This window comes from Aphelocoma coerulescens, chromosome 1 (genome assembly GCF_041296385.1).
Source record: "Aphelocoma coerulescens isolate FSJ_1873_10779 chromosome 1, UR_Acoe_1.0, whole genome shotgun sequence".
Classification (NCBI taxonomy): Eukaryota; Metazoa; Chordata; class Aves; order Passeriformes; family Corvidae; genus Aphelocoma; species Aphelocoma coerulescens.
In genome coordinates, this window is record NC_091013.1 from 2,373,813 (window position 1) to 2,388,611 (window position 14,799).

A 14,799-nucleotide genomic window follows, 5' to 3' on the forward strand; every position below is an offset into this window, starting at 1 on the left:
TATTTTATTTTATTTTTTATTTATTTTATTTTATTTTATTTTATTTTATTTTATTTTATTTTATTTTATTTTATTTTATTTTATTTTATTTTATTTTATTTTATTTTATCTTCTTTTACTGGAGGGTTCCGTTATGCTTTTTTTACAAAGGCACCTTTGAGATATTCAGTGTCCTTGTGTCTGATAAACTACTGACATTCCATTTGTCACCAAAGATCTTCAGCATGGATCAGGGAGTGGGAAATGGCCACCTTTGAGAAGACATTCAGAAAACTGCTTTTTCCAAACATAATCCTGCCTGTGCTGTCAGAGTTTGCAAAGCAGGAGCTGGATCTGAAGACAAACACGGCTGTTCTGTGTTCTTGTTATCCTTGTTAGTCTCCTTTGAAGCCACACTCCTCCAACTTCTTCCTTCTGGAGCTGCTGGAGAGAGGCCAGAGGAGGCTCCAGGATGAGCAGAGGGATGGAGCAGCTCTGCTGGGAGGAAAGGCTGCCAGAGCTGGGATTGTTCAGCCTGGAGAGGAGAAGCTTTGGGGTGAGCTCAGGGTGGCCTTGCAGGGCCTGAAGGAGCTGCAGGAAAGCTGGAGAGAGACAATTGCCAAGGGCTGGAGGGGCAGGAGCCAGGGAATGGCTTCCCAGTGCCAGAGGGCAGGGCTGGATGGGAGATTGGGCAGGAATTGTTCCCTGGGAGGGTGGGCAGGCCCTGGCACAGGGTGCCCAGAGCAGCTGGGGCTGCCCCTGGATCCCTGGCAGTGCCCAAGGCCAGGCTGGACATTGGGGCTTGGAGCAGCCTGGCACAGTGGGAGGTGTCCCTGCCATGGCAGGGGTGGGATGGGCTGATCTTTATGGTCCCTTCCAACCCAAACCATGCTGTGATTGTGATTCTGTGATTCTGTGATTCTGTGATTCTGTGATTCTGTGATTCTGTCTCAACACCATTTCCAGTTTGACCTTTTTCTCTCTTAGCTTTGATCTGTTGGCCACAGCTCTGAGCTCTGGCAACTGGAAAGAACCATGGGGTGACAGAGCCCAATCTCCCATTGCTAGGAACAAGCATGAAGAAGCAGTTTGCCTGAAGAGCCAAATAAAAAAATTACTCCAGCCCCAAAATATTCCTCAGGACCCTTTAACAAACTCTGTGTAACTACAAACAGTGTGCAGCAACTCCAGCTGTCACAGTGCTTGAAGAAGTGAACAAGGAGACCCCCAATAGCTCCAGACACACCTTAAATGTGAAAAACTGCCATAATTTGAAGTGGAACATGCATTGAGATGGCAAAGGAGCTTTCTAGAGCTTCCCCAAACCCTCAGGGTGTCTGAAAAGTTCTCCACTTTTTAGTAACCTGATCCTACAAAAACCTTTTGTTCCAACATCTCTTCCCTGCCTAAAGTCCACTTTGCTACTTGACACGTGGATTTCTCATTTCCAGTGATCCCTGGCCTCTAAAAATGTTCTTGCCTGGAATCTTTGGGGTCTTTCTGAACCCATCTGTCTGTAGGGATCTTTATGATAAATGTATTTGCTGGGAAATCATTCTTTTGTGGTGGCGAGGAATTGGGTGTGGGGAGACTGCTGCTTGTTCCTTGAATTGTGCTATTTCTTGGTTTTGTCTGTGTTATCTCCATCCCTGTCCTCTCATTCCAGGCAATTTTGGGCCATGACTACCTGTGACTGTGTGTGCTTTCCCAAATAACCTCACTGCAGTCTGGAAGTGTTGCTGAAGGCTGTTATGAGAATTTGACATGGTAGAAATCAAAGAAAGGAGCTGATCACATTCAGAGTTGCACCATATTATTTTGATGTCAGAAAATCATATGGAAAGAGCTTTTTTCCACTTTTCTGAAAAAAAGATTTAAAAAAAAAAAAGAAGAAAAACTCATTTTTATTCATAAAAGAGGCTGCTTCTTTAGCTGGAAAGAATTTTTCCCCTCTCACTAGGAATATAAATAATGCAAGTAGGAAAGAACAGAGAAGCCACATTAATCATGCATGTATGGATATATTTTATTTCAAAATTATTTTCTTAAATCTAAAAAACATCCATGACTGTCTCATTCGAGCACAGTAGTTTTCATAATATAGTGGACATATATAAGTATTTATTTCTTTCCTCAGAGACCTGGGGTTTGAAACATTTTTCTTTTTAATATCCAGAATTCATGTAAGGTTTAGGATTGACTTAGGCTGAGGCCATAATTCTTAAAGGGCTTGTGCATACGGCTGACTTGAGGAATGTAAGTCCCTCTCAGTTCAATAGAACAACTTTGTCTAAGTCCAGTGCTTGAAGAAGATCAAAGCCCGAGCCTAACTTTCCAAATACAAGTCGGGAACATTTTTTATAATGATCTAAGCCATGCAGAAAAATAAAAAGAGCCTTTGGAAAAGCCACTGCAGTTTCAAACATGACAGGATAAACCATAGGTGAGAGGTGGGGCTGGATCCGTGCTGGTCCCAGGAGTTATCCCCACAGGAAAACCAGGTAGTGCAGGAGAAGTGGGAGGCAAAGCAGGCCAAGGGAAACCAGGGACGGAAAAAGAGCTGAGCTCTCCTTCAGAAGACTTTTAAACTCCAAAAAGAGGTAGAAATCCACAGAGAAAACACTCCCTGGCTGTGACTTTCTGTGCAAGCCCTGCTGGTAAAAGCTTCAGCACAGAGCCCATTGCACTCAGTGAGAAGAAAATATTGGTAAATATTGATTTTGACTTGAGAAAACTGCAAGGGACACACAGAGTGCCTGGAGCTGAGCTCCAAGCAAAGCAGGCAGGCTGTGGAGCTCTGTGGTGAGCAGGGAGGAGGTTTCCAGCAGAGAATTCAGCAGTTGCTGCTGGATGCCTTTGCTCCAGAGGCATCTTTTCCTCCTTGTGTGGGTCAGGCTTCTTTCCATCTGCCTTTTGCACAGCGAGGTTATCAGCGAGTTCATGTGGCTGCTAAAGGAGTTGAGGGCTGATTGAAGGGAGGGGCGTGCTGGAAACTTTGAAAAAAAATTAATTTCCTGTCGAAATATGTTTTGTGCCTTGGTGAAATTGCAGGACCTGAACGTGCTTCTGGTTTTAATAAGAAATGTTTAGGGCTTGGTTTTTGTTTTTGTCAGTCGGAGAAAATTCAGCCATCTCCACTACAAAGAATCTTCTCCATGTGAGAGAGCAGATGGGAAGCTTGGATCCCCAGATGGTGAGCAGGGATTCTGCAGTGCTGGATGGACGTTTCTGCTCCTTTCCTGTGGAGATCTGAGCCCGCTCCATTCCCCAAGGAGGGAAGGGAAGGCTCCAGGAGCAGCTACCGTGTCAGAAATGGGGAGGCTCTGGAGGCACAGGCAGAAGGAAGAGTCCCTGGATGCGGCTCAGGGAGACAGGAAAGAAGAGGGAATATCTGAAAAATCCAGCAGCAGCAGGAAGAGCATCTGAAGGAGTGGAGAGGAGACCACACAGCCCAGCAGATGCTCTCTGGGATGCCAGTGGTGCCCTGCAGTTGTGGCACTCACCCCAAAAGTTGTTCTCATATTTGTCCTGTTTCTGCAGCCTGGATCACTGACTGTATCCACATAAATTTGCATCTTCAGGGAGAGAGAGATTTTTATAAAATATCCTCCAAACACACCAGGAAATATTTTCTCTACAGTCTTTACAACACACACAGAGCCTTGGTAGAGCATGGGATGATGTGAGCATTTCCCATTTTCTTGCAGGGCACTCTCTGGGATGAGCTTTTGGTCAGCTCTTCCTCCATGGCCACTGCCCCTAAATTGTATTTATTTACTATCAGAACCCTTTTTGTTTTCACTTAACTATTTGCACTGCAGCATGGGTGGTAAAGGTTTTAAGTGCAGTGGTTGCTCAGTGGGAGGACTGATTTTTGCAGTTCTTCATTAGAAACAAACTGAATAAAACTTGAGGAAAAATGGATTCAGTTCCTTGGCTTTCCTGGCTCCTGAATGCCTATTAGCAATTTGCAATTACTGGCCCTAATTCACTCAACAAATATTTTAGTAGACATATTATTAGCAAGAGGCATAGTAGATAATGTAGAAATATTTATTTCTTGCAGCTGTGAGGTTTCTTGAAGGGTTTGATGTAGACTTTCAGTACTTCACATTCCAAATTTGAAATCTAGAACAATTGAGACTTAAGACCAATATTAATGCATATTCTCTGTTTCACCACTAAACAAATGCAGCTTTTTCAACCAGGGGTGTGCAATGAAAATCTTAAAGCCTCTGAAGGTTTTCCCCAAGTGAAGAGTTTGTTTTCTATTTTTTTTAAGAATAAGCAGCAAAAAAAATCCCCCTGAGACAGGCGTGTGCTGACCTAGATTTAAAGATTAAAAGCCCAAGCCATTTTGTCCTACACCTTTCAGAGATTTAGTTACAAAGGTCACAGTAAGATTTGTTGTCTCAAAATATGGAGTTTCAGGGAAAAAGAGTGTGATAGGAGTATCTCAGCTATACAAGTTATGGAATATCATCCACTGGGTGGAAGCTCAAATTTGCAAAGCAGATTTTCAGCTCTTTTGAACTGTGCTAGTGCCAGTGAAATAAATCAAGTTTTGACAGTCAGCCTTAGCTGAGTTCCTATTTTGAGGTGTAAAATTTGTTAATGCCAAAGAGCAGCAGTGAGGAAGATGAAGGGATCTGTTTGCAGCAACTTGTGGCAAAATCTCTTCAGGCTCAGAAATAGATGGTTGGAATTTTTGAATTGTGGAAGCACCCCAAAAATCCACAGCCAGCAGGAAATGGATTGGGATGGTGCCCCTGTGCCCAGGTGAGAGCCCACCTGCAGAGCTGCCCCAGCCCGGGGCCCAGCACAGGGAGGACGTGGAGCTGCTGGAGAGAGGCCAGAGGAGGCTCCAGGATGAGCAGAGGGATGGAGCAGCTCTGCTGGGAGGAAAGGCTGCCAGAGCTGGGATTGTTCAGCCTGGAGAGGAGAAGCTTTGGGGTGAGCTCAGGGTGGCCTTGCAGGGCCTGAAGGAGCTGCAGGAAAGCTGGAGAGAGACAATTGCCAAGGGCTGGAGGGCCAGGAGCCAGGGAATGGCTTCCCAGTGCCAGAGGGCAGGGCTGGATGGGAGATTGGGCAGGAATTGTTCCCTGGCAGGGTGGGCAGGCCCTGGCACAGGGTGCCCAGAGCAGCTGGGGCTGCCCCTGGATCCCTGGCAGTGCCCAAGGCCAGGCTGGACAGTGGGGCTTGGAGCAGCCTGGGACAGTGGGAGGTGTCCCTGCCCATGGAACTGGATGGGCTTTAAGGTCCCTTCCAACCCAAACCATTCCATGATTTTATGATGAACCCCATCAGGTGCCTGTTTCTCCCCTGTATCTGCAGCTCCTCACAGAGCCAGCCTTTGCCTCAAAGAGTCTAAACATACAAAAAAAGATAGGAAAGGCTGGATAGTTGTGTTTTAGATCCCTCATGTCATTAAAATGACATTGTCTGGGGCCATGAGGCAACAGAGAATCAAAATCTTTTACCTGAAGGACAGCTTTGTTTTACTTTATTACTGTAATATTTAATAATTCTGAAAATACAGGTAAATTGTGAACATGAGGAGACCCTGAAGTGGCAGAACTGCATTTTAAATTCTGCAAAAGGAGAAAGACGCATTTGGTGTTGAAATATGAATAAAAGAATCAAATCTCTGACTTCCAGTCCTCAAAATAAGCTGAGATGATTTCACTAACTTGAGGTGTAGGTGCTTGGTAAATGATTCCTGCAGGTATTCTGCCTGTATTTGTCCTTCCGAGACATTTTGGGTTTCACTCCTCATTGGCAAGCTAAGAAATGAAGAATTCTCGAACACACCCCTAAATAAATTGTAACCACCTGAATAATCCCTCCTGGAATTCCTATGGAAGAGCAGAGCATTGATCCTCCTTGTCCCTGCTCTTTCTGAGCGTGGTCAGGGTCAGCAAAATGAAGGAGTTGTAAAATATTCCAGCTCAAGCTGTTGCTGCAATAGAAGCTCCTAATTACTTAGGTCTTGCCTTATTATCCTGATGTAAAAGTCTTTTTACCCCTTCCAAAATGCACAAATCCTCAGCAAAGCACCTCTGGCTGATTTTATTATTTGTGAAAATCACAGGTGATGTGCTGAGAGGAAAAAAATATCAACAAAACGAGTGACTCTTAATGATAAACAAGTTTGGAGCTGAAAAGAAGATGAATAAATGAGGCAGGGGCGTGCAGGGGCTGTTCTGGGAGTCACTGATTTTTTTCCTGAAAAGATGAAGTGCATCATTATGAGGGGAGAGGAGGCAGGGAAGAAAGTGGCTTTTATAAAGTGCAAAGGATGGCAGGTAACTGCATTTTGACACTGGGTTTTCTTAGAGTTGAAATTGTCCTATTACTTCTTTTAAAAGTTCATCACTGCAACAACCCTGCTGCATTTATTTTTATGAGCAGCAGACCAATCAAGGAGTTAAACAGCTTTTTTTTTGATAATTTTCGAAAGTTTTTGGTTGGTTTTTTTTTTTTTTAATCGTAAAAAAGGGAAAGTGCTGCCGTGCCAGCAAACATCCAAGATTTGCTAATGGTAAAAAATAGGATAAATGGTAAAGTTACTGCATTCATCAGTCAACCACCCCAAAACATTTGCAACCCATTATAGATTTCAAAACTTGGCTGGGAGTGCTGAGGTTCCCTGTAAGCAACTTTCTGCATTTGTGCCAGATGCAGGAAAAGTAGAAGGTACTGCTGAAACATGTGCTGAGAAAAATACCTGACTGTTGTTGCTGCTGTAGTAGGAATAGTAGTAATAATTACAATTATAATTATAAGAGGCCAGAAGGACAGGACTGGGTTTGGGCAGGTAGTGAGAAGATTGTAAAGTTACAAAAATTAACCGTAATAAAAATGTCTCGTGCGCGCACCGTTTCCTATTTTATTGTCTACGAGCTGCTGTTAAACCATGCTCAGGTTGGGGCTCTTCCTGCTCTTGCTGGAATATTTATCATGAGAATGAGGTGCCAGAACCTGAGGCCTTGTCCTGGGAGAGGGAATTGTCACTCAGGGTTTGTTGTAAGAGCCTCCACTAATGGTGGTCCTCAAGTTAATAATATTTTCCTTCCTCCTCTTTCCTTTCTCTGACTCATGTCTGGTATGTCCTGGATTTATACAAAACCTCCTTACCCCACACATTGGACATCACTCATCCCTTTCCCACTCTCTCACACCTTCTTTCTCCTTCCTTCCCCTCATTATTCCTCTTTCAAGGATGTCAGGCTCCCACGCAGACTTTGGGCCGTGAAGTCTTTGTTCTTTCCCCCTGCCTTGCCACCAGGGATGGAGGGAGAAAGCTGAACTCCTTGGATGTCTCATTTCTTGGTCACTGGGATGTTGCTGTTTTCTGTCTGTTCTGCTTCAACAAGAGCAATTTTTAACTTTCTGGTGATTTTTAGGTCGCACCCTTCCTTCCCTGTGCTGTTCCTAAGTGATTTTGCTGCCATTTCTGGTCCAAAAGGGTGGGAATGAGCTTGGGACATCCTTCAGGATTGCAGTTGTAAAGAATATTTCAAGTAATAAATATGCACAAAATCATCTGTGTATTGGAAATACGTGGGGCTTGCCTGTGCAGTTGCTCCCGAGCGATTATGACTCAATTTTAATTACCTGTGATACAGATTTTTGAGTATAAAATCCCCTACATCAGATGCATTTTTTAAAACTCAGGGCAAGGCTTTGTCTCTTGCTGCCTTCTTTGAACAGATGTCACTAGATTGGTATTCTGAGCCTGTGGTAATTTAGTATCTTTTTTTTTTTGTTTGCTTCCCTCTGCTCAGGTCCTCCTGCTAAATTACAGGGCTCTCCAAAGCCCTTCTTGCTGTCCATAACTTCTGGTTCCAATCAAATTCCCATTCCAGCCCACAGAAGTATTTTCAGTAATATCAGAACGCTTGGAATTGAGCCCCAGTCGAGACAGACATTGGTGAGCTGAGAACCGTGTCCAATATTGGCTCGTGGAAAACCTGGAAGAACAACCCAAAAAAGAACAGGTTTGGAGCTCTGAGCTCCTGAGTGGTTTGTGCTGAGGCAGTCAGGCCACCTGCTTTGGTTTGGGGTTTTTTCGATGTGTGTTTTACATTTTGGGCGATTTGGGCAGCCGCTTTTACCTGAAATTTCACCGACTTGTGGTAGCTCCACACAGCTCTCCTCTCATTTGGAGCAGCAGTGTAAGGTGGAGACCTGGGGTGTCCTTTTCCAGAAGTCCAGTGGAGTTTCTGCCCTGGACAGCTCTGATCTGAGCCTGGAGAAAAGGAGGCTCAGGAGGGACCTTGTCACTCACTACAACCACGTGAAAGGAGGGTGTAGCCACCTTGGGATTGGGCTCTGCTCCCAGGGAACAGCAACAGGAGGAAATGGCCTCAAGTTGTGCCAGGTTGGACACCAGGAGCAATTTCCCCATGGAAAGGGAGGTCAGGCTTTGGCAGGGGCTGCCCAGGGAGGTTTGGAGTGCCCATCCCTGGAGGTGTCCCAGGAAGGGCTGGAGGTGGCACTCAGGGCTCTGGGCTGGGGACAAGGTGGGCATCGGGCACAGCTGGGACTGGATGGTCTCGGAGCTCTTTTCCAACATCAGTGATTTGGGGATTTTGGGATTCACTGATCCCTGTTTTTAAGCTGAGCCACTTTCCTGGTCCCGAGGGAAGGGAGCTGCAGAGAGAAGCGGTGGTTGGCACCACAGCCAGACCCAGGAAGCTCCAGTCCAGGCAGAGCTCTCCTGCTCAGCTCCTGTGTGGAACTTGTTGCACTTTTTACATGGACCATGTGGACTTGTTGCCTCACTGAGCTCATTAGCCATTAATAAGCAAAAAATTAACAGGTCCAAGGCCATCATCTACATTAAAATGAAATTTTAGGTAAAATAATCTGCAGGGTAATGAAGAGGAAGCTGTTCCTGAGAAAACTTTTGGTCCTGCTTAGATTATCCTGATATATCAAAGACTTCTCCAAGTCCCTCCCTGCTGACTTCTGCACTATTCATTAAAACTGGCTCAAATCAGAAGTTCACATGATGAGGTCATCACAAGTCACATTTAAAATGAGGGGAATTTACTGGCTGATGTTTCTTTTTGTAAAAAAAATTACTAAGTGAAAACACGTCCAATTTCTAAAATCCACCCAAACTGAGCTTAATTCCTGGGTCATGACAACTCCAAACTAATCACAAGGATTTTATATCCTGTTTCTAAGAGAGTTTGCTTCAGACAATACGTCATCCATGCTGTCACCTATGCTGAATATCTTCCTGGGCTTGGTTGTTATGTCTTTAAGGCAGTTCAGCAGCAAAAATGCAGAGAAATGCAATTTAATTGCAGGCCTATTGGCTAGAACAAAGGGGCACAGAAACAGATGCTTCCAGCTTCCTCATCTGGATACTGGGGAGTTTTTTCCCCTTCTACTGCATCTCGTAGGTACTGAGTTTGAGGAAAGGGATATGGAACACAAGGCTATCATTCTTCCTAACATGATTACAAAAATCTGATTGTATTAGCAGCATTCCAGCTTCCCTTACCGAGTGCTTAAGTGAATTAGTGAGTTTTATTCTCAAGTGAGAGCCCACCATTATTTAACTCTGTAATTTACTATGAAATCCTCATTGCTTTGTCCCAGGAGTTTTATGATCGTTTTTCCCTTAATGATCGGAGTCGCCTTTGCACCAAGGAAGTTCGAGGGGACTTCTTTTGTTTTTGATTTAATCATGGTCTTAAGAGACTTGAGACTTCAGGGATTAATAAAGGATCCCCCAAATCATAAAGCAAATCACAGCATACCAAATCATTCCTCCTTTGAGACCGGTGCCAAACATTTTCTGTGGTGTTCCAGTGAAACTGGACACTCCCAGCCCAATGGCTAGTAAAGTCAGGGAAGGGAAAAAAAAAGGCACCAAATTTTATTTTCAGTGCATAGCTGGAATTTCAGCCTCTCTGCACACAAGTCCTTGCCATTACAATTTATTAGATGTTTTATGCAGCAGATTTTATTGAATGATTTAGGTAGCCTTGGCTTGATCCTTTCCAAATGTGTTCAACGGTATTCAGCTACATGCAAAAAGTGTTTTTATATTCTCACTTTCATGTAACCAAAGCTCCCCAAATCTAGATGGAGTTACGCCTGCTGCATGGATTGTTTTGTTTTCAGAATTAGTTTGGGAAGGCCTGGCCTCTGCAGCCTTTTCCAGAAGATTTAGGATTATAAATCAGCTGGAGCCGGAAGGAAGAAGGAGGGCACTGCAACCACCAAGCTGACTAAGAGCTGTGAAACTCCTGGGAGTGGGAAGGGTAGGGATAAAAGGAAATGGAGAATATTAAGGATGCAGGAAGTACATTTTCCAGAGTGTTTCTTGATTCCATGGTGTGCTGATGTACAGCCCTGGAGTTTGTCAAATGAAATACCTCATCTCCAAGAAAATACCTCATCTCATGGAAAACCCCAGGGGAATGAGGGAGAAAGGCCCAGGAATTGCTCTCCACTGAAACCCAGGGAATTCCTCTGCTTCTGTGCTAAGCGTGGAACACAAATATTTGGATTTGCCTTTACAGGCAACCACACCACAGCAGGATTTATAATCTTTGCTCTGAAGAGAAGGGAAAGGCTTTATCCTCCTGAATCACCATGTAACAATAATTCCTCTGGAAAAACAGTTTTTATGTTACACAGAATTCCTCATGGCAGTCTGGAACCTCTTCTGAGATTCACCAGGGCCAGATCGAAGGATATTTTATTTTAAAAAAGCTGCTTCAAAATATAGGAGTGGCAATTCTGGTATTTTCAGGTGTTACGAATTCCTTGTCTGAAGGTAACTTCCTACCAAGTCTGAATTAGGCCTTAGTTTTTAACTTTAACCAGGGCATCACTCTAAGTCTCAGTATAATGGATTAAATTGTCCAGAGCAGCTGGGGCTGCCCCTGGATCCCTGGCAGTGCCCAAGGCCAGGCTGGACATTGGGGCTTGGAGCACCCTGGGACAGTGGGAGGTGTCCCTGCCATGGCAGGGGTGGCCCTGGGTGATTTTAAGGTCCCTTCCAACCCAAACCATTCCATGATTTTAATCACATTCTGCTGCTCTAGCAATTCCAGGTGGCACAAAAAACAACATTAAAAGCCAAAGGATTTAATCCATGAAGCCAATTCTGGTAGGAATGAGCAGTGATCTGAAACATGCTTTAGTTTCACTTTTTGGTTGCTCTCCTAATATTTACAACAAATAAATTGAATTTTTTGATGTGTGTTTTCATCCTATAAATGCACCAAAGCTAGGAAAAAAAGGATGTTTCAACCTGAGCTGGGAGCTCACACTCCCAAAGTGATCTAGAGAATGCCCAGGCCCCAATCTGCCCTGCTGAATGAATATATAAAAATATGAATATGTAAAGAAGTGAGCAAATCCTCAGTGGGATGAAAATGGCCACTGGCTCCACAGACTTCTATCAGTAGAATATCACGTGCAAATATTTCCACCAGCTCTGTCTATGCTGTTCTCATTCAACTGCTCCTTTATTTCACTGGTGAACTTTCTTATCAGTGTCATTCTGAAGAGCTTTTAAATTATTTGTGGTTGCTGGTACCTTGAATTTTCATTTATTTCAGTTACCCGACTTCTGGAAATAAAAAATATCTATGTTTGCAGCTAGTTTTGTGCCTTAAGGGATGCAAAGTGAAAGGAGTAAATGTCAGGTTCATCAGAAACACCTCCCTTTTCAGCTGAATTGAAAACCAGGCCAAATGTTTTCGGTGTTTCTTGTCTTGCCCTAAATCTCCGCATCATTCACTTTTACAATTTCGTTATGTTTCAGTAAATTGCATCTTTTTTTGGTGTGTTTTTGAATCTTTCCAGATCAGGCAGGGAAAGCTAAGGGCTTAATGTGGATGTGGCAGGGGGATATTCCTGGAAAAAGCTGCAGCATCGTCGTCTTCATTGCTGCACCCTCATATAAATTTTATTTTCTTTTCGACCTTGTGTTCCATGTCAGCTTATTTATCTTCCTCCCCTGTTTTATTTTGTGGTGGAAGGGATGAAAATGAGGGGCAGAGAGCAGTTTAGAGGCTTCATTGTTGCTGTTGTGCTAACGAGGTGTTCAAATGAAGTGCTGGCCCTTTTAAGATTTACCATTTTCAGCAGCAGAAACCCAAATGATCCTTGGGCTGAGCGTGATCATTCCAAAGAGGACTCTCTGATGATCGTTTAAAGTAAATGTGTAATCTTCTAATCACTAGGAAGTTTATTCATGAGAGTAATTACCCTGGCATTAATCCAAGCTGGATGCTATTAATGCACTAATTGGCATGGCTGGAACTCCTTTATGGATTTCTAGGGCTCTGTGGTCCAAGACTAAGGGAAATTCAGGCTCTCTGCCATGGAGCTCTGTCCCAGTCTGGAATAAGAATCAGGCCTAGCACACAGAGGAGAGGTTGGATTCCTCAGAAGAGACAGAAGGAGGCTGAAATCTTCTCTTCACACCAGTGGTGAACTGAATTTTGACTGAACAGAAGCAGACAGGAACCAATTCTGAGACAACCTGATGATCCTTCCCATATTCCACTCTCAGATTTGCACACAGGTCTCCTCTCTTGGTGCAATTAGTGATTTCTTTGGCGTGTGGAAACTGTTTCCCACTCTTTAAAAGTGGCTTTGCAGGGTGTATTTTTGATTTCTGAAGGATTTCACACCAGACTGTGCCACTGAAGTGTTTGTGTTGGAAAATAAAACATCATCTGCATCACTGAAAAACAGAGATCATTTAGAGCAGAGATCTTTCTTCTCCCTTGGAAGGTGGCTTCAAACTGCCAGAGGGCAGGGATAGATGGGATTTGGGGAAGGAATTGTTCCTGGAAGTGTCCAAGGCCAGGCTGGACACTGGGGCTTGGAGCAGCCTAGGACAGTGGGAGGTGTCCCTGCCCATGGCAGGGCTGGCACTGGGTGGGCTTTAAGGTCCCTTCCAACCCAACCCATTCCATGATTCCATATGGAATAGCCCCAGCCAAGCCTGTCTCAGCAACTTGCCCATTATTTCTTAGAAGATGCTTTAGACATCCAATGTATCCAATTTTCTCATAAAACACTGTCATTTGGCTGATCATAAAATATATTCTCCCTCTGTTGCTCAGTATTTTCTCTTTCCCTGTCAGGATTCAAGAAAAAGAACCTTTAGCACTCACCCCTCCCAAAATACAGGATGTTTTTCAAAGTCTGGCATGATCTCCACAACAATATTTTATATCCTGTTGTACTTATTTCTTTTTGAGATTGGGTCAATGTATTTAAAGATGCTCCGCCCTGGCACCTCTCATAAAATACAGATGCTCTGGCATTAGAACAACTCCATTTTTTGTGCTCCCACTCCTTCATTTGATCAATCTGATAAAATTTCTTCCACTGAAATTACAATTTCAAAGCCATTTCCATTTTGAAGTCGCCTTCCCATGTGGCCTCACGTTATCAACAACAGCAAATTTCTCAGAAGATGAGGCTGGATATTAAAGGTCACCTGAATCTCAAATGAATGATCTTTAATGCTTGACTTATTCTCACTGACTGGGATTTTTTTTCTTTTATGGATATTCTGGATGAATTTTTCTCTATTTGTTTGGGGGGGGGGTTTCCCCAAAAATTTGCCTCATCTTGACTCTTAGAAATTGTCACTTTTTATTTACATTTCCTACTTAAAAGGCAGTTCCCAACCTTTTTTTCCTGCCCTTTACTCTCCATCCTTGAAGCCCTGTGCAACTACTCTCATTTTGTAAAGCAATATTTGAATTTATCCCTTTGGTCTGGAGATCTTCCTTACGAAAATTGTCCCTTTTTGGTAGGAAAGCTTTTCTACTTTTCCTTATATAAATTGAAACCCTCCTCCATCCTGAAGTTCCAGAGGTCTCCAGCTGAAGTTCCTTGACTGAATACTCCCAGATTTGTCACTTGGAATTATTGGTCTTTTAAGCCACCATCATTATTTCCCTGAGGGTTTCTATCCTGTATGTCAGCTTTTCCTCTTTTTATGGAACAAGAAGCACATAGAATTTTTCCCTTCTCTCAGTGCACTCACTCATGTGTTTCTCTTCCTACAAGGTGTGAAATCTCTTTTTTTTCTGAAAATCAACTGCAGGCATCTTGATTTTGTTCCTGCTTTCAGCTCTAGTTCCATAGGAATCACAGGAATTTAATTTTTCCAGCTGATTTTCTCAGAGTGCTCATCCCACCTCAGTCTGCCCAGGGTTAATTAGTGCAGAGCACTTTTCAGCCTGCTGGTTTTAGCTTTATATATAACAAAGTCAAGGTTTTAGGTTAAAACACTGGAGCAAAACCCCCAAAAAGATGCAAATGTTGGTGTAATGCAAATAAAATGTGATTTACAACTCCCAGGTGTTGTCCCTTCCTTAGGGATAGGATCCATGTGCAAGCCAGGGAATCTATGGATTGCCCAATGTGTGATTTTTAAGGACACATTAAAAGGGAGAGAAGGGAAGCTTGGAATTGCATTCTGTTTTGTTTATTTATGGATATATTTCCATGTGCTCACATTTACAGGCCAGGAGTGCTTTTGTGTTTGCAAATGCTATATTTATAATTGCAATGCTATATTTATAATAATGTATTTATTCATGGTGCCAAACCCCTAGAGAGGCAGGTTTGGAGCATCACCCCCTTTTCCAACAAAGGGGAAAAATCCATAATGTAGAAACAAACCCATCATGACAAAGTGGTTTGATTTCAGATACAGACCGAGCAGAAAACAGGGGAAAAAATCCCAATTTTGGAGGGCACAGCCTGAGGTAAATTGATACATTCATCCCCAGTGCAGACTTTTTGGACACTGATTAC